Source organism: Phascolarctos cinereus, unplaced genomic scaffold (genome assembly GCF_003287225.1).
Source record: "Phascolarctos cinereus isolate Bilbo 61053 unplaced genomic scaffold, phaCin_HiC Scaffold_726;HRSCAF=1367, whole genome shotgun sequence".
NCBI classification, from domain to species: Eukaryota; Metazoa; Chordata; class Mammalia; order Diprotodontia; family Phascolarctidae; genus Phascolarctos; species Phascolarctos cinereus.
In genome coordinates, this window is record NW_027556098.1 from 355,264,211 (window position 1) to 355,288,534 (window position 24,324).

Below are 24,324 nucleotides of genomic sequence, written 5' to 3' on the forward strand. Positions count from 1 at the left end.
TATCCTGACAACAATGCAGTGTCTCTGCCTCAATGGAGTTTGCAATCCAGTTGAGAGAGACAAGACCTAGTTGTATGAAAAGATAACTGAGGATATAAGTCAGTGTATAATAATGTAGGTGCTAAATTTTACAGCATAAACCAGAAGTACGTTGGAAAGGATGTCTGTAAATCTGCAATAGTCACAGAAGGCTTCATGGAGGAGGTAGGATTTGAGGAGGGTTTTGTGTAGGATTTGGATAAGTGAAGGAGAAAAGGGTGTGTGTGTGTGTGTGTGTCTGTGTATGTATTGTGTTTATGTGTGTGTGTGTGAGATTGAGATAGAGAGAGAGAGAGAGAGAGAGAGAGAGAGAGAGAGAGAGAGAGAGAGAGAGAGAGAGAGAGAGAGAGAGAGAGAATGAGAACAACATGAGCAAAGATCTGTTAATTAGTCCTTTGGGTACATGCAACAGTGCGGAAATTCTACCGTGTTTTCATACATTTTAGTTCCTTCATTGAGAATGGCTTCATTGCCCTACACTTATCCAAACAAATCCATCTTTCTTTTCTTCTTCTTTTGAGGCAATCAGGGTTAGGTGACTTGCCCAGGGTCACACAGCTAATAAGTGTCTGAGGCCGGATTTGAACTCAGGTCCTCCTGACTCCAGGGCTGATGCTCTATCCACTGTGCTACCTAGCTGCCCTAAATCTATCTTTTCATGGTCAGCTCTAGCATCTCTTCCTTTATGATGTTTTCCTGATCACTCCCTCCTCCATTCTACTCCCAGTTTGGAGTTGCCAAAGGAACATTGTGTAGAAGGGCTTGACCCTGGGCTCTATCCTGAATCAGGTTTTGAATGGGCTGGCACTCAGATGGAACTCATCGTCAAAGATTCTCAAGGCAAGATTCCACATTAACACCTGTGTGTTGTGTTCATCCAGCATGATGAAACTAACAACTCATTGTAATCAACATTGTGGGTGGAAGAAACTGGAAATGCCTATCCCTTGGGGGACATATCACATCTTCTCAATAGTCACATCATTAACAAGTGAGTCATGGACTAGTAAAGGAGATTGAAGTTTAGAATTGAAGGGTCATTTTCATGCTCTTTTTGGCTGCTTTCTTGACCAAGAAAGCCCCTTCAGACTCCTGTGCTTGGTGAGGAGGGATCTCATCCATCCCTGTGCCTCCAGGCAGGCTTACAGCTAAGCCAACTCAGAAGCCTGTTGCTTCCAATTTTCAATGTCCTCTGGGCCTTTGTTTTGCAACTTTCTTTGAGTGCCTCTTCTAGTATCCCACAGCATGTATATATCTACTTATATGATCTAATGGAGAAACATTGGCTCTGAAATAAAAAAGCACCTGGGTTAAAATTCTGATTCTGCTACTGAGGCAGCTAGAAGGTGCAGTGAATAGAGCTGAGCCTACAGCCAGAAAGATCTGAGGTCAAATCCCCAGATATTTACTAGTTGTGTGACCCTGGGCAAGTCACCTAAGCTCTGTTTGTCTCAGTTTCCTCATCTGTAAAATGAAGATAATAATCTCAGTTACCTCACAGATTCATTGCAAGGATAAAATGAGATAATATTGGTAAAGTGCTTAGCAAAGTGCCTGGCACATAGTAGATGCAATATAAATGTCAGCTGTGATGATGATGATGATGATGATGATGATGATGATGATGATGATGATGATGAAGCAGCCAGTTTTTGCACTGAAAAAAAAATCTCTCCTCCTCCTACTTCATTTTTCTACTTCATTTCCTTGGAGGAAATGAAAGCCTACTGTTTGGCTTTCCTGCTACTCTCTTGGTATAACATCAGCATCACTGAGCTTTTCTGCTCCTTTTCTAAGGTAGGCAGGATGATACAGTGACTCAAGTGCTGCATTTGGAGTTTGGATGAACTGGTTTCAAATTCTCCATCTAACATTTACTAGCAGTGTGGCCACTCTGACCTTCAGTTTCTTCAGCTGTCCCAGGGATTAATAATATCTATAGCACCTCCCTCTTACAGGATTGTTATAGGGCTCAATTGAGATAATGTATGGAAAATATTTCACAGACTTTAAAGGGCTCTGGAGATATCAGTTATTATTCTAGTCTGACCAGAGTCACTAAACAGTATGAGGCACCATAGCCCAGGGGCTTGGCCACAGATCAGAAACATCAAAGAGATGAGTTTGGCGCAGACTTTTCCCTCAGAACACTATGAAACCATGAGGAAGTCAGTAAGATGGCTATCCTGATACCAAAGCAGACAGGAATCCTCTTCTCATCCCTGCCCTAGACACTTAAAAAAAAAAGCCTACCCGACCCACACAGTCTCTAATCCAAAGTCAGACAATGTTTTTGTCTCTCTGCTCTGTTGTGACACTCTCCTCTCCGGCAGTGACATCTTTCAGAGCTCAGCACCTGCCTGCACACCCACGAGAAAAAAACGAAAACCATCCAGGCTCTAGAAAAGGCAGAAGGGCTGAAATTCACTGCTTTGTCCCCCCAGCTGATGGCAGGAATTCTGCATCAACACTTGGCCCATCTGAGCTCTGCAATCCAAAATTAAAAGGAAAACCACACTAAACAGAACCAGGAACCCAGGGGGCTATGACACAATTCATCACAGAATCATAGAGTTAGAGCTGAAAGTGACCTCAAGGGTCATCTAGTCCAATCCTCTAGATTTTATAGCTGAGGAGTGTGAGGCCTAAACAGGTTAAGGGAGTAGCCCAAGGTCACACAGACTATATTAACAGGTCTGGGATCCCAAACCAAGTCCTCTGACTCCAAATTTGGGTTGCTTCTACTGTTTCATGCTTCGCTTCAGAAAGATGTGACCAGCTTTTTGGATAGCGTACCAACTCTACTAGTTAAATCTGGTTTGGTGGTAACCCTAGTTGTTAACAAGAAGCAAAAAATCAATGGCAGAACTATTGTGGTATTTCCTGCTTTCCTTTCTGCATCTTATGGTCACTACCTGTGTGACCTTGGGCTAGTCCCTTCATCACTATAGCCTCTAATTTCTCCATCTGCAAAATAAAGAAGTTGAATGAGATCAGTCAGTCAGTCAACAAGCATTTATCAAGGGGCTTCCTATATGCCAGACACCATGTACTTTGTAGGTTGGGCATAGAAAGAAAGGCAAAAACATGGCGCCCATCCTCAAGGACCTTCTACTGGAATGGGGAAGACAACATGTAAATAACAAGAGATATATGTGTCATTTCAGAGGGAAGGCCCTGTTTGGGGCAGGAGTGAGGTACCGAGAGGGGCCTCCTGCAGAAGGTGGATGGGCCACTCAGACAAGTCTGAGGCTACTGTGGCAGAGAATGGGACTGAGGTCTGTTAGCAAGAACTCTGAGGCTGAGACATTTGGCCTTTGTGACCCATGCTGCCATGATGAGAGGAACATCTGGTAATTAGGTAGTACTTTAAGGTTTGTGGAGCACTTTACAAGTGTTATCTCATTTTATCCTCACAACAACCCTGGGACCTAGAGCTATTATTATCTCCATTTTAACAGATGAGGAAACTGAGACACAAAGACATTAAGTGACTTACCCGGAGTCACACAGATCATGTCTAAGGCAGAGTTTGACCTCAGGTCTTTTTCACTCGGAGTCCAGCACTCGATCCACTGTGCCACATAAGGGCTCCAATTTGCCGGGAAAGTACTTCTTACCTCCCTCAAGCTGGCATTTCCCAAGATCTTATCCTTGATTCTCATTCACCCCAAAGATGGCTCTCAAGCTTTAGCTGCCTTATGGACCACTCCTTCAGGATGTCCTATCACATGCTTCCATGCGTGATTCACACTGGCCTTTCCCATGTGGTCCTTGTTACCACCAAAGGAGGGCTCTAGGTTGTGAAAAGAGAGAATATAGTGATAGATTGGGGCTTGGTCTCTCAGGAAACTCTGGAGGGGGGAACCTTGGGGTCACATGTGACCCTCTAGGTCCTCAAGTGCAGCCCTTTGACTGAATCCAGTTTGAGGCCGTTGGTTCCCCACCCCCGTGTCTAGCAGTTTCCCTGGAAAGGCTTCAAGGCACAACCCGTTTCATCTTCATCTTGGCGATTTTTCCCCCACCTTCTTCTACTCTTGCTATTTCCTCTATGGAGACGGGGGCGGGGGTGGGGGAGGAAGAAGGGGAGTTCCTACCATGATTCACCAGGTCCCCAAGCCATTGCTCAGAGCTGTACAGTGTTGGATAGACCCTAATAGGAAGCTCTTTATTACAATTTATTCCTTTTAAAGAAATAATAGCTCAGATCTGGAATAAGTCAACAGTAGCTGCTGAGGAATTTTTCATTTCAGCTGAAAGGTTTTTGCTCAAGGATAGAAATGCCCATGCTCTCTTAATTTGCAGCCTATTTGTCAGGGGAAGTCTCCTTCCCTGGGCAGGAAAACACCAACCTTTTCAAAAAGCTAGAAAGGAAGAGACTGAACCCCAGGGCATTATCTCATCTTTATGCTTAAATGACTCCCCCGCTTCCCCATCTGAAAGTGCTCTCTCAAAGGTCACTGGTCACTCCCAGTGACCAAATCCTATGGCCATTTTCAGACCTCACACTTCTTGAATTGCCACTGACCATTGGCCTCTCTTTCTGGATATCCCTCTTCCTTTGGCTTCTGAGACACTGTACTTTCTTGATTCTTTCACCTCCTTAACCCCTCGTTCTCTGGCTCCTTCACTGCCTTTTGTCCCCTTTTAGCCCCTCAGGCTGGTGTTTCCCAAGGTTTTATCCTTGGTTCTCTTTCTCCCTATTTCTGTCACTATACTGTTCTTCTCTCTAATGTGTGATCCCAACCCTGCCTCAGTCCTTCTGAGTGCTACCTGAGAGGTGATCTTTTCTATTCTGGTCATTCCATGACCTCAAGAAGATTTAAAGGGAAATGCTTGCTTGTCACCATGTGAAAGCGCCTCCTCTCTGAGTCCTCTGGGCTGGGTCAAATGTCATTCATAGAAAGAGAAGAATTTAAAGGACCAGGAGAAGGAGTCTGGTGAGGTTTCTGGAGACCCAGGATGTAGACGATTTGCCCAAGGGGACTTGTTTTAAAACACATGTCCAGAAAACAGTGAATTGAGATGGGGCTCTGAATAGTTGATATCTCATCCTCCCAGTCTCCAGCACCCAAAACCTGAAGCACCACTTGACACTGGGATGATGAGAAGGAGGGGAAGGAGGGGGAAGTTACCATGGATTCCAAGGACCTTGCTTGGTTAGAGAGGTTTTCCTTTTAAAATACAAAGGTTATCCTTGAATAGATGATATAAAAAGCTTCCATTATCCATATGCAGCAGAAGCCCTTCATAATACAGATCTTAGATCCAGCTTAAATGCTACTTTAATTGGCCCTTCTTGACTTCTCCAGTCACTAGTGACCTTCTCTCCAATCATTTTGAGTGTATTTTGGCTGTATCCTGTGTGTTCACTCATCTATGAACGTTTCTCAGTAGATTTTAAGTGCCTTGAGGGCAAGAATGACCTTTCTTTTATGTTGGCATTCACAGTGCCTGGCACATAATAAGTACTTAATAAATAATAGTAACTAGCATTTATCCAGTACTAAGGCTTACAAAGTGCTTTACAAATACAATCTCATTTTATTCTCACAACAACCCTGGGAGGTAAGTACTATTATTATCCCCATCTTACAGATGAGGAAACTGAGGCAGACAGAGGTTAAGTGACTTACCCAGGGTCATAGGGATATCACATGTTTGAAGTCACATTTGAACTCAAGTCTTCCTAACTCCAGGTCCAGAATATATCCACTGTGCCACCTAGCTGCTGATAATTGCTCCTTGATTGATGGATTGATCCTGAAATGGCTTTCTGAAGAAATCTTTCCATCTATAAGAATAGGTAAGAACTCATCTCCCTTGGGTGCTCAGCAACAGGCTTGTCAAGAGGTAGAGAGTTGAACCAGAAGATCTCTGGTGGTCCCATTTAGGCTGAAGAGCTTAGGTATTATTCACAAGTACAGTTATCCCTTCTACATCACAACTTTCCCCATTGTGGTTTTGATATGTCACAGGTCGGCATGAGAAATTAAATGGGAATTTTTGGGAGTTTTGCCAAAGCCACAGCTGACACGCAAAGGCCACAGATGACATAGAGCCTATGGCCAAATACTTAACTCAGATTTTACAATGAAGTACTGTAAACACCCCATAAAAGAAAAAGAAAAAAAATTCAGACTTCTTCTCTGGTACGAAGGGAGGGTCAGAAAATTTTACTCAGATTTTCCTGATCGTGGGGGCAATGTGTCCCTAACCCTCATGAAGGAGAAAGGATTTAACTGTATTCACTGTCTGGCCAAGTGCTTTCCAGCTGTGCCTCCATCTTTTCCCAGCCAGGAAATATCACTCCTTAGGTTTGTCTCCTTAGAGAGGAAAACTTGATCAACAAGACACCATTGCTGGGAGGCAGTGCCAGCTGTCCTAAGGCCTGCTCCCACAATCCCAGCTGGCCCTGGCTGCTACAGCACTCTCCCCATCCACAAACTAACTATCGCTATTTGGATAGGAAAGGCATTTGTGCTTCAGGAAGGCCTCAAGGCCATCACTGACTTGCCTTTTGCACGCCAGCAGTTGAAAAAGCATAAACATGATCCATAAATCAACCCTCAGGTGAGGTCTGGCACTCCCAAAGTGATAGACAAAGTGGTGAGAGTGGGGATATCAGCGATTCATAAGATCACACTATGTTAGAGATGGTGGGGCCAAAACCCTTCATGTTACAGGTGTATTAACCAAGGCTCCCTCACCAAGACCACACAAACTAGTAAGTGGTCGAGCCAACAAACAAATCCATGTCTTTTGACTCCAAGACCAATACTCTTTCCATAGCACTACAGTGCCTCCCTAAGTTTTCCCATGAAAACTAGATCCTACAACTATTATATGAGAAAGAACCTGCTTTAGTCCCTTAGGGGATTAGATTCTCCTCCTGGCTATGCCATTTGACCTTGGAAAACAACTTTTCTCTGGGTCTCAGTTTCCTCTTCTGTAAATTAATGGGGAGGACTAAGTTTTCCAATATTTTCAGCCCTATTCTCCACCTGAAACTAACTTCCCTTTTTGCTCCATCAACATAGTCTCTGCTTTGCTTTGGGCTCTGGTTCAGGCAGCAGGGAGTAGAGGCAAATTCAATTTAATTCAAGTCATCTCCTCTTCCCTTTCTTTGTATACCCCACATTTGGCAAAGTGTCTGGTGCATTTTAAGCACTTAATGGATTTTTGTTGACTGAATAACTTATTGATTAAATACATATTTGGTGCTAGGGACACAAGGATGAAAAATAACATATGCCCTGGCCTCAAGGAGCTTATAAACTAGTGAGGAGAGGGCAACCAAAGGAATGCACGTTGCCTGGAATCACCAGTACCTTTTCTGCTCTGTTAGAGCCTGCTACAACCTTGGCCTGCCAGAGGTCATCTCTTCTTGTCTACCCAGCTCCATATAGGGACTGCCATATAGGACATCTCAGCAGGTTTGGAATGCATTCTGCAATCTAGCCTTTGGGTTTTGGAGCTCTGGAAGACTGCTTGTGAGAACAACTGCATGGGCACTTGCATCATTTCTGCTCTGAACTCCAGCTAAGCAGGCTGGGCAGCCCTATTGCTGGGGAGGCCCTCGCAGTGTCCTCCTGCCCTGTCCCTGGTCAGCCCTCCTGCTGCTTCGTCCTCTCCATTGCCCACATCTAAAGAGGCCCTGTTGTCCCTGGGTTGGATTATCTCTTCTTGGGAGAAACCTGAGAGGCTGAGAAGAGGAGGGGAGTCACTAAGGCAAGAAAGCAAAAGAGAGGGGGCACAGTAGGATAAAGAGATGATTTTTTAAAAAAAATGATGACTGCATCCCCTGAGCCAAGGGAGAATACTCAAGCCTTAAAATATCTTGAATATTCATGAAAATGCCCTCAATCAACTAGCAAATAGAATTAATCATATTAATGTGGAAAATCAGATTAGTGAGGAAACAGCATATGAAATCTAATCATGTTTCATTGAATAAAACCAAGGAGGGGAGGTTAAGGGCCCCTTATACTGCTCTTTGTTTCAAAATCTTCTGTTAATAGCTTCTCCATTAGCAATAGTCGTCCAGGCTGTAGAAGCCTTCAACCAGACTGGTCTCCTCACTCTTCCCTAATACAGACAGCTGTCTCCCTGTCTTTGTTTATGAATTCCTCCTGCTAAAAATGCTACCCTACTCTTTTCTGCCTTGATGAATTCTATCCATTCTTCAAGACGTGGATGATGCCCCACTTCTCCATGATGCTTTTCATGATGGTCCCAGCCTAAGGTAATCTCCCCTTCCTCGTATGTCTTAGGGTAGAACCATCATCATCACTGGAGATTTAGAGCTGACAGGGACTTGAGCACAACGCACATTTAGTACAATGCCCTCATTCTACAAATTAGGAAACTGAGGCTCAGAGAGATTAAGTGATTTCCTGAAAGTCATACAGCAAGTATCAGAGGCAGAATTTTAACCCAAAGCCAAAATTCCATTTGCTACAACCTTGTCTGTCTCATAACCTGATACGCATGACCTTGTATTATTATTTTTACAGGTATACATGTATGTTCTAGAATGGGAGCCAGATAATGTGAAGTAGTGAAAAGAACTGTGGAGCTGGAATCAAAGGAGGTAGGTTAAAGTACTGCCTCTGCTCTGCTACAGGTATAAGAGCTTATGATTGATATGAAAATGATGGATATAGAAATGTAGGGGAACATGCAAAATGAAGAAGGCATACCCAAGAACATAGTAGACATGATGACTTCAACAATGTTAATACAAAGAAGAGCAAACTGAGTCTTGTAAAGTCAGCATGACCTAGGTCACCTATGTGAAGTTGGGTATCTCTGAGGGACTCAAGTATAAATGAATGGATTGGTCTAAATGAGCCCTAAGGCCCCTTCCAGCTTTAAATCTTTTTTTTTTTTTTGTGAAGCAATTGGGGTTAAGAGACTTGCCCAGAATCACACAGCTAGTAAGCGTTATATGTCTGAGGCCAAATTTGAACTCGGGTCCTCTTGACTCTAGGGCTGGTGCTTTTTCCACTGCTTCACCTGGCTGCCCCTCCAGCTTTAAAACTATGACACTCTAGAACAAACTATGTGGACTTAGAGCTATATCTGAAAATTGTAACTCTACCCATGCCTACTCCCATCCCTTGTGAAAGTATGACTGCAACTTTGCCAGTGGATAGAGGACTAAATTTGGCATCAGGAAGACCTGGATTCAAATCCAGCTTTAGTTACTTATTAGCTGTATGACCCTCAGCAAGTCACTTAAACTCAGTTTCCTCCTCTGTAAAATGACGATAATAATAGCACCCACCTGCCAGGGTTGTTGTAAGGATCAAGTGAGATAATACTTGTAAAGGGCTTTGCAAACTCTAAAGTACATTATAAATGTTAGCTATTAGCTTGTACTTGTTGTTTAGTCGTTTTCACTGGGTCCTACTTGTCATGTCCCCTTTTGGGATTTCCTTGGCAAAGATGTTGGAGTGGTTTGCCATTTCCTTTTCCAGCTTGTTTTACAGATGAAAAAACTGAGGCAAACAGGGTTAAGTGGCTTGCTTAGGGTCACAGAGCTAGGAAGGTTGGATTTGAATTCAGGTCTTCTTGACTGCAGGCGTGGCACGCTATCCACTGGACCACCTAACTGCTCTCCACTCCCCCCCCCCGCCATTTTCAGTTGTTCAGTTGTGTCTGACTCTTCATGATGCCCTGGACCATATCACTCTATATCTGTGGGGTTTTTTTTTGTTGTTGTTGCTGTTGTTGTTGTTGTTGTTTTTGGCAAAGATACTGGCATGGTTTGCCATTTCCTTTTCCAGTGGAGTAAGGCAAACAGAGGAGTGTCTGAGGTCGGATCTGAACTCAGGTCTTCCTGACTCTAGGCCCAGCGCTCTATCCACTGAGTCACCTACCTGCCTCCTGCTATTATTATTACCTCTTAAAAAATGGGTCTCATTTTAGACATGGCACTTTAGCAGCAATATTGATTCCTCATGAATAGGTATAGCGTAACTGCAAGGAAACAGCATGGATCAGGGCACACTCTGTCTTACTTTACTGACTGCCAAGTCGCTGATAACATCGCCATAATCTGCGTGCTTTGGGGCATCTTACTGATGATGAAATCTGGGTTCAGTATACTCCCCGTGAACTCTATTTGGAAGGACTTTCCAGTGGAAGACAGAGCTGTCCTTTTCTTGTTCGGCATCACAGGCCACAACTAGCAGCAACGAGTAGCATCCAGAGAGGCAGATGTAGCCCTGATATTAGGAAAAATACTCCATTAAATAAAACTCAGGCCTTGTAACAAATAGAAGCATCCAAAAGGGGACCAGGTTTCTTCTGGGGGTGGTAGCTTCTTACTCTTACTGAGCGGGATGGATGGGGGTGGGGGGTGGAGGTAGGGAGGAAAAGGTCTTTAACCAAAGCTCCGCGGACATCCGCTTATCTGAGAAGTGGAGGAGAGGGCTCTTGTTAAGGTGTGGCTACCTGGGGTAGACAAGATGCATCCCTCCCTTTCCCCAGGACCCTCCCAACTCTGAGATTCTAGAATTCCAGGACCTATTTATGTGCAGAGAGGGGAAAAAAAAACAATTCAAAAAACAAACTGTGAAAGTAGCATTTACAGAAGCAGGTGGATGGCTTCATTTGTACGGGATGCTCAATAGGCAAAGAATTCTCCGTCAAGCCTATTTCCTTTCTCTGATAGATTCCCTGGCAGTGAGCCTTTGCTGTGACATGTCACTTAACTTAACAAAACATAAATACTCAGGGGCCACGGGGAGCTAGAGATTTCAGCATTAAGAATCTGTGCATTTATAAAATACTGTATTAAAAGGTGAACCTCAGGGCGTTCTGCACTAGCAGCGCTGTGAGGCACCCCGGGGGGCTACTACCTGCCTGCCTCTAGAAACAGGTCTGGTGGGGACTCTGTCTCGGGAGTGTATCTCCTTTGCATAAGCAAAGCACTAAACCCAGAGCCCCAGGCTGGGTACTGGAGCATTGACTAGCTCAATAAATATTTGTTGACTAGTTGATTTGTTGACTGGCACCCCTGGAGGTTCCCACTCAGAGGTCCCCACTCCCTTCTCAGTTCAGTTTTCTGCATAGGCGACTTTGAGCAAAGTTATTTAACTATTCAATCCCAGTTCTCCCCAAAGTGGAAGCAGCTATTGCTGCTCTCCATCTCCTCCCCGCCAAGGCTGAAGAGCTCAGCGGCTTTCATTGTTGAGTCACCTGATCAGAAGGATTTACATATTAATCACCTTAGAAATCCAGGGATTGAAATATGTAGATTCTAGTGAGAAAGTCAGTCTCATCAGCAAAACTAGTGAATCAGTCTAACTTCATTGTCAGGTAAGATCAGGATAGAGCAGATCACCTGGAATGATTTCCTTTTTCTTAGCAGAAATTCCCCCTCACCCCATCCCATTTCAGAATGAGTTTTTGTTTTTCTTTTTAAAATCAATTTTAACCCAAAGCCTTTTGCTCTTACATCACTGTCATTTCCAGATATGCCCCACCCCTTCTCCCATCCAACAAAAATACCCTCAACCCCTTGTAAGAAAGAAAAAGCATTAAACAAAACCAATCTACAATGCCTTTTTGACAGCTTCTGTTTGACAGGCTGCAAGATTCTACACCCAAATCCCCTATTTCTCTACTAAAAGATACTATCACCCTCTGTTTTCCAGGGCCAAAATTGGCCAAGCAGCTTTTCTTGAAAGACAATTTGTGTGCATGATAGAAAAGGCTTTTTGTTGTTTAAGTTATTTCAATTGTGTCCAACTCTTCATGACCTCATGTAGGGTTTTATTGGCAAATATACTGGATTGATTTCTCATGCCCATTTTACAGATGAAGAAACTGGAGGAAACAGGGTTAGGTAACTTGCCCAGGGTCACACAGCTAGCAAATGGCTGAGGACTGATTTGAACTCAGGAAGATGAGTCTTTCTGACTCTAGGCCCAGCACTCTATCCACTGCACTACCTAGCTGCCCAGAAAAAGCTTTATCTAATTTTTAATCTAATCTGGGAGCCTGGAGCAGAGGGGTGTTGTTTGTGTTGGATAGGGCATTGAAGGAAGGTACCAGAAAGCAGAGACACATATCTGTTTTCTTAGGACAGTACTGGCCAGCCCACACATGACACTCCATCTCCCACCTTATTGCAGAAATTTAAGTTCCTTCATGGTGTCACATTGTTCATTTTTATTATTGGATACTCAGGGACAAGCATGGTGCCTCACAGTGTAAGCACTCAAATTGAATACAGTGGCTTGCACATTGTCACACAGCTGGCATGTGTCAGAGGTGGCATTTAAACCCAGGTCTTCCTGCCTCTCGGAGCAGTACTGTCTCCACTGTGCTAGCCTGCCTCCCCATATGTACCCTGGACTATAGATATATACTCCTGAGTTCTCCTCCTGGCTGGATTTCCACCTTACTTGAGGACCTTGGGTAATTACAAATAGTTTATTCACTCTTGCTTTCTGTCAATCAGGAATAAAAGCTTTCCTAGGCTCTCCTGACTGCTGATTGCATTCAGATATCCAGCAGGTTAATGAGCTTCATCACTGAGGGCTTTGAGATCCTGAGATTGATGAACTCTGGACACAGTTGGAAAGAGGCTTCTGTGACAAACTGTATCCACTAAATTTTCTGCCTTAAATGGGCCAATGCTAAGAACTCTTCTCTATTGCCCCTCGAAATTTGCTATGATTTTTGCCTTTCAAATGGCATCATGGGGTGGATTCATTAGCAATGGTTTTTGCAGATTTGTTTTCAGTTTGTGGGGCAGGGCAGCAGAGAAATAGGTGGCTGAAGGTAAACTGATGAGGTTCAGGTCATCTTTCAAAAGTTTCTAGGCTTTCCTTGCCAAGGGCATCTGCTCAGGCATGGAGACTCAGCTCATTCAACAAAGAGTCAACACTGCTTCCAGGAATGGGCATCTCTTCTGTGTGTGTATAAAGAAGGGCTGGAGGTGTGACAGCTAACACTTAAGTGTGCTCCATCCTGCCCAAGCACAAACAGTTCACAGCCACTGATCTACTGCGAATACACTGCAGGGGAGGAGAAGCCCCTTACCAGCTACACAGGTGATTAAAACTACCATCCTTTGAAAGGCCATTGTAGACAGCCCACCTGGGCCTCCCAAATAATTATCTTCTTGATAGCAGGTATTTTGATATTTTGCTAATCCAGCCCATCCCTACCCTGGGACTAAAAACAAGGTTTTAGGGGCAGTTAGGTGGATAGAGCACCAGCCCTGAAGTCAGGAGGATCTGAGCTCAAATTCAGGCTCAGACCAAACATTTGACACTTAATAGCTCTGTGACTTAATAGCTCACTTAATCCCAATTGCCTAAAAAAAAAAAACACCAAAACAAGGTTATAGGTAAAGTGAGGCAATAATCCAATAGTTAAATCCATAGGGAGCCTATTTGCAATTGTGTCCTGCTTTAGCACAGTGGAAAAAGCATTGGCCATGTGAATCAGAGGTCTTGGGTGTGAATCCTGATTTTGCTGCCTCATAATTTAGAGCTGAAAGGGATGTCAGTGATCACCCAGTCAAATCTCCTCATTTTACATGGGAGAAAACTGAGGCTGGTGACTTGTGACTTATCTAAAGTCACCACATGTCAGAGACCGGATTCAAACCCCAAACCTCTGGGTCTCAGTGCAGGGATTTTTCTATTTGCATCACTCTGCCTCGGACATGTCAATTCACCTCTGCAGTCCTCAGTTTCCTTATCTGCAAGATGAAGGGGCTTGGAAATGATGATCTCTAAAGTCCTTTGCAGCTTGAAGTCTCTGGTCTATTCTAGGGTATCTCCCAAATGCCTTTTGATGAACATGATGGATCATTGAAATATTCTACACAGATGTTTTAGATACAACTAGAGGAAAAGGAAATGGCTAAGAAACTCTTACCTCCCAGGCCATGGACAGACCTCTTACCTTGCACCACTAACATGAATGTGCCTTGCTTGTGGGCATCCATTATGCACATTCACAGTCACACAGAGTTAGGATCCAAAAAGATTTTGGCTGGCTAGGACACTGAGCCAAATCAAATGATTTTTAAAAAAGAAATAAAGATAAGCATAAAGTTTTATATATGGGTTTAAAAAGTCAACTTCGTAAGTATTAGATTGGGAGATATAGAGCAGTTCATCTGAAAAAGATCTGGGGGTTTTAGTGGACTGCAAGCTCAATATAAGTCGACTCTGTGTTTGATAACTAAGGTGATTTAGGCTAGCTATGTTGAGAGGCATTGTGTCCAGGACTAGGTCAGTGTAGACTTTGTAGAGGGGCTAATTTAGGCCTGCTGGAAAGAAAACCTTCTTAAGAATTCCAACTGCCCCCAGGGGGAATGGATTGCCTCTGGGGATGGTGGCCTTCCCATCCCTGGAGGCCTTCAGGCCAAGACTGTTTGATCACTGATTGGGTGGGTTGTCAAGGGGATTCTTGATCCACTACAGGCTGGACTACACGGACACTGAGGTCCCTTCTGTCTCTGAGAGAGTCTGTGAGCCTGAGATGCAGGCAACACAGACAGCACACCGTGATTCCCAGAGGGAGATTAGCAGAACATGAGAAGAAAGGAAACAAGTATTCGATACATGTCTGCTATTGTGTTCCAGGCCCTGTGCTAAGCAAATGTGATGAATGTTATCTCGTTTGATCCTTACAACAATCCTGTGAAGCAGGGGCTATTATTATCCCCATTTTACAGTTAAGGAAACTGAGGCAGACAGAGATTAAATGATTAATCCCTGGGTCACACAGCTATTAAGTATCTGAGGTCTAATTTGAACTCAGGCCTTCCTGACTCCAGGCCCAGTGCTCTATCCATTGCTTTACCTAGATGCCTTTAGAATACCAACAAGAACACCCTCAGAACTCTAAACCACTCCAATCATCATCATCATCATCATCATCATCTTTTCTTCTCTCTCTCTCTCTCTCTCTCTCTCTCTCTCTCTCTCTCTCTCTCTCTCTCTCTCTCTCTCTCTTCCTCTCTCATTCTTTACCCCCAAATCCTCCCCTCTTCCTGATTTCCCGATTACTATCAAGGACACCACCAACCTCCCAGTCACCTATGATTGCAACCTTGGTATCACCTTGGAATCTTCTCTTGCCTCACCTATATCCAATCCATTGCCCGGTCTTATCATTTCTACTTTCACAACATCTCATAGGTCCTCTCCCTCCACTCCCACAGCTGCCACCTGGTACAGGCTGTCTTTATCTCAGGCCATGGCCTTCTGGTTGGTCTCCCTGCCTGAAATATCTCTTTATTCCAATCTGTCCTTTACTCCAACGTAATTTTTCTAAAGCACAGAACAGACCATATTATTCTCCCCATCTCACCCCACTCAACAAACTCTGGTTGCTCCCTATTACCTCCAGGAATAATTATAAAACCCTCTGTTGGCCTTGCAAAGCCTCCCTACCATTGCCTCCCTACCATTATAGTCTTATGATTCATATTCCTCTCCTTTCCACATACTCTATGATCCGGCAACACTGGGCTTCACGTTGTTTCTCACATACAATCCTCCATCTCCTAACTCAGTATCTTTTCAAAGGCTTCTGCCCTTGACTGGAAAACCCTTCTTTCTCATTCTACTTCCTGGCTTCCTTAGAGATTGCTAAAATCCCATCTTCTTTTTTTTTATTATTATTAAATTTTATTTTTAATTTATGGAATAAAACAAGCATTTCTATAACATAGTACTATAAAAAACGACCACACATGAAAAAATTCCCATTTTCTGAAGATCTTTCCCACTCTTTTGACTGCTATAGCCTTCCCTTTGACATTTCCTCTCATGTACTGCTTTCTACTTTCGTATATAGTTTTGTGTCTACCTAGTTGCCACCATGTTGTCTCACCCATTAGAATGTAAGCTCCTTGAGGGGAGGGCACTGTTTTTTGTTTGTTTGCTTGTTTGAAGTGGCTGGTGGTGTAGTACATACAGCACTGGGCCTGGAGTCCCGAAAAAATTTGAGTTCAAATTTGGCCTCAGACACTTAATAGGTCTGTGACTTTGGGCAAATCACTTGACCTCTATTTGCCTCAACTGTAAAATAGGGTTAATAATAGCAAGGGTCTTTCAGGGTTGTTGTGAGAGTCAAATGAGATAATATTTGTAAAGCACTTAGCACGCACCTGGTTCTCAGTAGGTACTAAAGAGATTCTTGTTACCTTCCCCTTTCTTTGCCAACACTTAGCACAGTTCCTGGCATACTCAATAAATGCTTGTTGACTGACTGATTTCTTAGGACTTGCTTTTTTGCAGCTAGGTGGTGAAGTGGGTGGAGCACTGGACTTGGAATCAGGAAGACTCATCTTTATAAGTTCAAATCCAGCCTCAGACACATACTAGCTGTGTAACCTTGGGTAAGTCACTTCACCCTGTTTGCCTCAGTTTCCTTATCTGTAAAATGAACTGAAGAAGCAAATGGCGAAACACTCCAATATCTTTGACAGTCACTTAACCCTCTTTACCTCAGTTCCTCATCTGTAAAATGATCTGGAGAAGAAAATGGCAATCATTCCAGTATCTTTGTCAAGAAAACCCCCAAAAGAGGTCATGAAGAATTGGACATCAATGAAATGAGTGAACAACAGCAATTCTTTCTCCCATTATGCTGACCATGTGAACATCGGAAAATTTTCATTGTCACATTTGCATATAGTTTTGTACAGGTCCTCAAGAGATGAGTGTGCCTGGGAGTACCCTAAAGTCTTGGGAATGGTCATTTATGGTCCCCAAGGGGGCTATGTCCCATACTTGTAGCTATACCATGAAGAAGCTGTCTTATCCATCTGAAGCAACAACATAAGATGTAGAATAAGACACCCCTCACCCACATTCTGGTTATTAATATGCTCTTCTCCAGCCTGTCAGAGTCAGTACAGAACCAGGTCTCTGGGGAATGAAGGATCAGGGAAGGTCATCCCTGGATCCATGCCATGGAGAACCCTGCCCTGAACTCAATGGTGGCTGGTGGCTGGTCATGGTTGAGTCTTTGTGTTTCTTCCTTGGGTTCTGGTCTCGAGAAAGAGGTCTCCTTGGGAGAGTAGATGTCCCTGAGAATTGGCATGGAGAGGACTTAGGGACAGGAGACCTGGGCTGAGATCCTGGTTCCAATGCTTCCTGGTTATCTGACTTTGAGCAAGTAGGAGGAGTCCACTTGAAGGCATGCTGGTACTGTAAGACAGATTGCTGGATTTGGTGTCAGGGGCCTTGGGCTCAAATCCCAGTTCAGCTACTTACTTATATAACCTAAGGCAAGTCACCTAACCTGTCTACAACTCAGTTTCTTATCTTTACAATAAGAGGGTTCAACCAGATGATCTCTGAGGTCCCTTCCAGATCTAAGTATATGATCCTATAAAAGAACTTCAGCTCTATGCCTCTGTAGGATGGAGACAATGCTATTTGTACTACCTGCCTCCCAGGATTGTTGGGGGGAAAGCATATTGTAAATGTCAAAATGCTGTAGGCATAAAAATTATGCGCCTGTGTTTTCTTGTTGTTTTATTTTTTCCTTTATAGGTCTCTACCTATCTGTGTGGGGCTAGAGGGATTTGTTCTTTACTTTTCTGTCTGGGACTGGTTGGATTTGGTGGGAGTTTCTAAGCTATTTATCAGGTATGGGCGGTCACTAATGAGAATTGGCCTTGGCTTGGACCATAGATCCTTATGATGGCTCCACCTGGATCTGTCAGGAAAGGAAGCAATGGGAAGAGAAGAGATAGGACCTTTGCCAGCCTAGAGTCAGAGACTTGACTCTCAACTCAGGCACTCAGTCTCCTCCTCTGTAAAATGGAGATGGTAATGCACCCACTTCACAGGGTTGCTATAAAGATCATGTGGAACCTTATATATGTAATATATGAATGTTATACATATATGCATAGTATATGTAAATTTTGCAACCCTTAGAGAATTGTATAAACGTCAGCTAGGCAGCAGCCATGTGCACCTGAGCAAATCCCTTTGACCTCAGTTTCCTCCTTTGTAAAATGGGGATCATTACTGCACTTGCCTCATCAGGTTGCTGTATGAAGCAGGTGATATAATGTATGCAGAGTGCTTTGCTAAACTTAAAGGGCCCAGTAAATGTCAGCTAGGTAGGATGGCCACACGGGCTGGTAATGGCTCCCATCCCAGCTCTCACACCTGCAGATTGCAGGGTGCCTCTCTGAGGGAAATCAACCTTAAGATCTATCCCCATTCAACTATTCAAAAACAACCAAGCTTTGGTTAAAGATACCTGTTTTCTAAGCAACCATCAGTGCTAAAGCAGCTCCACCCCCTAACATCCATCTGTAGCACGTCTTTCCTTCCAAGGGAGCATAGTGGAATCATTATCAGCCTCCAAGGAAAGAAAGCACCACAGATTGAATGAGGAAATCTATTTTCACATCCTGATGAAGATATAGCTGACATGGAAATCATGGATCATGTTAAAGGAAAAACACAACCCACATCATTTTCTTTCTTCTTGGATTCAGTGCCTTTAGCAAAGAGAAGCAGGGCTGCGGTGCAGTTGAATATTATAGATAAAAAAAAAAGGCCCCCTTGTTTAATTGGCCCTTTTAACAAGGAATCCTAATTAATTCCCCAGAGCAGAGAACTTTTACACTGGTGTAATCCAGGCTCCAGTGATGATGGACTAGGTAATTTCCAGATACACAATAATGAATCTTTTCTAGTGGGGGCAGAACTATCACCAGAGACTTGTCAACTTCCAAATGAAGGTAATTACGGGTGGGAAAAAAATAGGAAAGTCAGGAGCTGTGGAGGGCCCAACCAGCAAAGAGTGCCTAGGAGAAGGCCTATTTTGCTACATCCTGATACAGGTCCCATTGAGCAGTGGTGGGGGTAAGTGAGGATTTAATTTCAGGTCTTGAGATTTTCATAGTCTTGTCAAAAAAAAAAAATAGAAGGTTCTGCAAAAGGGCCCCCTCCCCCCACCTCCAACTGTCAGAAAAGTAGTAAACTTCAGTGAAAATTCACTGGGCCTGGAGTCCAGAAACCTAAGTTGCAATAATATGTCATTTACTGTGACTGACAAAGGCCAGTTGAATCCATTAATTAAGAAGCTTTGATTCAGCACTTCTTTGTGCTAGACACTGTGGTAAGTGCTGAAGTTATGAAGAAAAAAAATTAACCAGTCCCTGCCATCAAGGAATTTGCATTCTATTTGAGGGAGACAATCTATGCACACACATATAAGAACATACAAAATACACGTAAGGAAATTTAGGGGTGTAGGGTACTGGGAGGCTCTGATACAGATAGATCAGTCCCTTCTTATAGAAGAAGAGGAGGAGGAGGAGAAAGTGGAGAAGCGATAAACAGCTCGATAGTAGAGTTATTGATAAATGTCCATGAGCTCCATCCCTGATTCCAAGGGAATTCTACCATCCCCTGTGTTCAGGCTTATCCAAACTACTCATGAGGAAAGGAAGCTGGGGTTTGCTCACCCTAGATTAGAATATCCAGTTCCCTTTCTCCATTTAAGTACAAACTAGATTTCAAGGAATTCAAGAACTTTTAAAAATATTTTGATAACTGACTTATTTTAGTATAATCGAGCCAGCCCTGGAGTCAGGAGGACCTGAGTTCAAATCTGGATTCAGATACTTACCAGTTGTGTGACCCAGGGCAAGTCACTTAACACCTATTGCCTCCAAAAAAATCAATACACTTGATTTCCTTGGTAATCTTACATAAATAGTTTATGCATTTAAAAAAATATAATTCTGAGAAAGTATCCAGAGGCTTCAAGAAACCACCAATGGGGTCCATTACACAAAAATTTAAGAAATCTTGAACTAGGGCTTTGTATACTATACTGACTCCTGATCTAGCTCAACATCATTTTGATGATAAAGTGGGAAGCTGATTTGACTAATATCGTACAGTACCAGCAGCAAGCAGCAAAGCCAGGTTTCTAATACAGGCCCTCTGACTCAAAACCACTTCTCACTCCACTGGACCACACACAAACTGCCTCTTGACCTTGAGCCTTCTGACATTCCCCTGTGACATTTACTGGATATCTCCTGCTCTGTTAAAGTATGAGATGAAGGCAGGTGAGGGTTCACTTTCTATGTAAGTCCGGCAGGGAGCCCTACACCGGACTGCCATCTCTAACCTAAGTAGACTATATGCTTCTGCAGATAGTGTCTGCTGTTTTTCAAGTTTGTAACTCCAGTGCCAAGATTATAACATAGTAGACACTTCATAATGAATGAATGTAAACCTGCCATTTTGCTTTTGCGGAAGATTTCTGTTATTCAGTTGTTCAGTTGTGTCCAACTCTATGTGACCCCATGGACTTTTTCTGTGGGGTTTTCTTGGCAAAGATATTGGAGTGGTTTGTCATTTTCTTCTCCAGTGTGTCCCTGTTTTACAGATGAAGAACTGAGGCAAATGAAGGTCAAGTGACTTGACCCGGATCATACAGCTAGCAAGTGTCTGAGGCCACATTTGAACTCAGATCTTGTCTCCAGGCCTGGTGCTCTATCCAATGCACCACCTAGCTGCATATCCATTCTCCTTCCTCTGCTCTAAGAAAATGACCCAGGGAGTACATTTTTCTTTTCCTACTGGGGGAATGGGAGGCAGGGAAAGGAGGAAGAGAACAAGCATATATTAAGTGTACCTCTATGTGCCAGAAATTGTGCTAAATGTTTCACAAATATTGTCTCATTGGATTCTCACAATGACCTTGAAGGTAGGTGCTATTTTTAAGCCCTACAGTTGAAGTTTGTAAGCATATAGTCTACTTGGGTTAGTTAGAGATGGTGGTCCTGTGTAGGGCTCCCTGCCTGACTTACATAGAAAGTGAACCCTCACCTGCCTTCACCTCATACTTTAACAGAGCAGGAGATATCCAGTAAATGTCACAGGGGAAGGTCAGAAGGCTCAAGGTCAAGAGGCAGTTTGTGTGTGGTCCAGTGGAGTGAGTACTAGCTTTGAGTCGGAGGGCCTGAATTTGAAACCTGGCTTTGCTACTTCCTGCTGGTACTGTATGATTATTAGTCAAATCAGTTTCCCACTTCTTAACAAAATGATATTGAGCTAGATCAGGGGTCAGTATAGTATACAAAGTATAGTATGGTATACAGTTCAGTATACAAAGCCCTACAATATACAAAGTCCCTCCAGTGAGGCTTATAGTTGAGGAAATTGAGACAGAGGTCATGTGATTTGTCCAGGGTTACACAGCTAAGGGAATGTCTGAAGTGGAATTTGAACTCAGGTCTTCCTGATCGAGTCCCAGCACTATTCAATGTGCCACCCAGCTGTCTGAAGGCCACCATGTTTCTATACATAAAGCCCTGAACCAGGTGGCTGATAAAGAAGTAGCAAAGCACCTTCCCTATACAATTGAAGAAACTGGTTCTCAGAAATAAGTCGATTTGTTAGAATCATCTGTCAAATCAATGGGACATCCAGGAGTGGCTCCATACAGAATCCTCCACGAGCTTATTGGTGTACTTTATCTAACCCAGTTGAGTTAATCTGGTTTGAAGATGCTTCATTATCAGCCAGCGGATGATATGGTCACTCTGCTCTTGCTTAGCTGACTCTTCTCACATCCTTGGGGATGCAGATGCCAAAGCACACGCTAAAGAAGACACAGGAAGGTATTGAAACACAAAAATGTGGATGCATTTATAGTAGAATAGTATACTATAGTAGTATAGTATACTGTCAGAGTATACTGTACAATAGTATAGTATACTATACTGACAGTAGTGATGTGGCCTTGGATAAACCATCTCCTCTTGCTGGGCTCATTTTCCTCATCTGTAAGTATTGATAATGATGAAGTCAATGATAGCTAGCATTTATATAGCATATTAAGGTTTGTGGAGCACTTTAAAAATATTATCTCATTTTATCCTCACAACAATGCTGGGAGGTGGTTGTTAATATTCCCATTTTACAGATAAGCAAAGTGAAGCAGCCAGAGGCTAAGTGAGTTGCCGAAGGTCACAAAGCTAGTGTCTGAGGCTATATTTGAACTCAGGTCTTCTTGACTCCAGGACGCACGCTCTATTCATTCTGTAACATAAGAATTTGGACTACATAATGCCTAAGGTTCTTTCCAGATCTGACATTTTGTGCTCCTGAGATTTCATTGGGTGAGATGAAGAGGGAGTAAGCTTTCTTCAGAGTTTTAGCTAATGCAAGGACAAAGGAAGGAGACCCAGATGATTGAAAAGCTGGGGAAATGGACCTTTTAAAATTCCTCCTGTCCTAAGGTCACTTGACAAACTTCATGATCAATGAACATATCCATATGACAGATGGATTTACATGACAAAATTGCATGACAGACAGAGGTTAGTCTCTGAAGATGAATCTTTTGGCTCCTTTCATTTATGGATGATTTCCAGAGAAGCCCGGGGACTACAAGGACACTTGGATTGAGGAAGCCTGCGGGTAGTTGTGAGAACATTGTAGATGAAAACCACCTGGCCTGTGTGCACAGGGCTGAGAAACATGGGCTGAGAGGGCCAGATTTTTAAGAACAAGCCACTTACTGTCAATGTCAAGGCATGGGCAGCAGCAGAATCATGAATACTGGATAAGGAGCCTGGGTTTGGAGGCCAGGCAGAATATTTGATCAGGTGGCCTAAGCCCAGTAGAGGAATGCATTGCCCAAAAGGCAGGATGAGTCAAATCAGATGTCCTTTGCCCATGAGTGTATTTGAGTACCCAGCTGGGGCAGAGAATGCTGCCAGTTACAGTTAAAACTTTACAGAATCAGGAGAAATCGGAGAACAAAAGAAATAACAATACTAGCCTTAATAGTTATAATTTAATAACAACCATTTTACAGAGGTTTACAAAATGTGTTATATACATTATGTTGCTCAAGCCTTTCAATAGCCTTCTTTGTGAGACAGCTGTTTCCTGCATAATATCCTCCCTGTTTTCTGGATGAGTAACACAAAAGTTGAGAACGTGCCTGTGGTGGTCACACAGCAGTAGCCAGAGGTGGGATTCAAAAGCACTTGTCTTTGCTGACTTCAAATCCAGAGGTTTTCTTATATAATGCTGTGATGTCTGTTTGAGCAGTTCTTGGAGTTTAATGGGGGGCACTGGCCAATGAAGGCCCCATTTTTAAAGCTTGAGAAATATGCTGTACCCGGTATTAAGCCACATGGAGGCTTGGTGAGACTAATTCTGGAAATATAAGCTAGAAAGGCAGTCCTTTACCTCCCTGCTTCAGAGTATGGGGCCTTTCATTGACTGCTGTGCCAGAAGTCCTCACATTTGGCCCACTGATCTAGTATGATTTCCCTGTTCTGAATCTCTGCTTTCATATTCAGTCACAGCCCTTGCATTGGGGTGCCTCAGATACCCAAGTACCAACCCAGACTGCATCTTCTTTTTAGGCCTGCTCTCCTTAAAACTGGAATTCACCAAATATATGCATAGGGAGGGATTTCTTAACCTGAATGTTTGCCTAATCATCTGGAGGCATGGGCTTCTGGGAAAATCTCAGTGTTCTTTGACCCCCAAAACATCAGAGCTGCTTGCTATACTCTGAGTCACCAGGAGAGGACTCCAGAGACCACCCAGCTGCAATGACAATTGTCTCAGACCTCAAAGGGCCTAGTAAAGCTACAAGGCATGTTTGCAACTCTGAAGGCAGAAAATGCTTAGTGAATAGCTAAAGGTAGTAGTCCTGGTCCCTGGGAACACCTGGGGCACCTAGACCAGAGGAGGCTTAATTTAGAACTGGAGGAGACATTAGAAGCCTTCATTTTATAGATGGGAAACTGAGGCCCAGAGAATGACGTAACTTACCCAAGGTCACCAAGGCTGTAAAGGGGAGAGGGATTCCCACCCAAGTCCTCCATGCCAAATCCAACATTCTTTCCATTATCAATAAATAAGTAGTATTTGTTAAGTAAAATTAATATAGTTTTAAGTATTATTTAAGTATTTATTAAGTACCTATTATATACCAGGCACTGTGTTAGCTACAGATACAAATATGATGACACTAAAATACATTTTGAGGAATATGAAGGACCATCCACGGTTCCTGGCTCAGTACATACTTTTTATGGCCTTCTGCCCTTTCACTACGCATTTAACATTTATAGGTCCAATATTGTCTTTGTCATCCTTCCATTAGTTCCCCTCTTATTTCACTGACAATAGTCCCCACAGGCAGTGTGGAAGAAATTCTGATATTCCCCTTGGAGCCAAGACGGCAAACCAGTAGATTTCATCAACTCCATTGGAGGTGATGGTGTAT

At 43.3% G+C, this 24,324-nt stretch overlaps 1 protein-coding gene and 1 long non-coding RNA gene across 2 annotated transcripts in view; one reads left to right on the plus strand and one right to left on the minus strand.

Annotated features, from left to right (window-relative positions):
• The window catches only part of CSMD2 (CUB and Sushi multiple domains 2), a 974,125-nt gene that overhangs the window by 542,230 nt on the left and 407,571 nt on the right, over positions 1-24,324 (minus strand).
• Positions 5,745-24,324, plus strand: part of LOC144454484 (uncharacterized) — a 36,556-nt gene continuing 17,976 nt past the window's right edge. The window contains exons 1-2 of the long non-coding RNA XR_013482911.1: positions 5,745-5,845; positions 8,556-8,632. This is a non-coding gene — a long non-coding RNA (uncharacterized LOC144454484). The remainder of the gene's footprint in view (positions 5,846-8,555; positions 8,633-24,324) is intronic.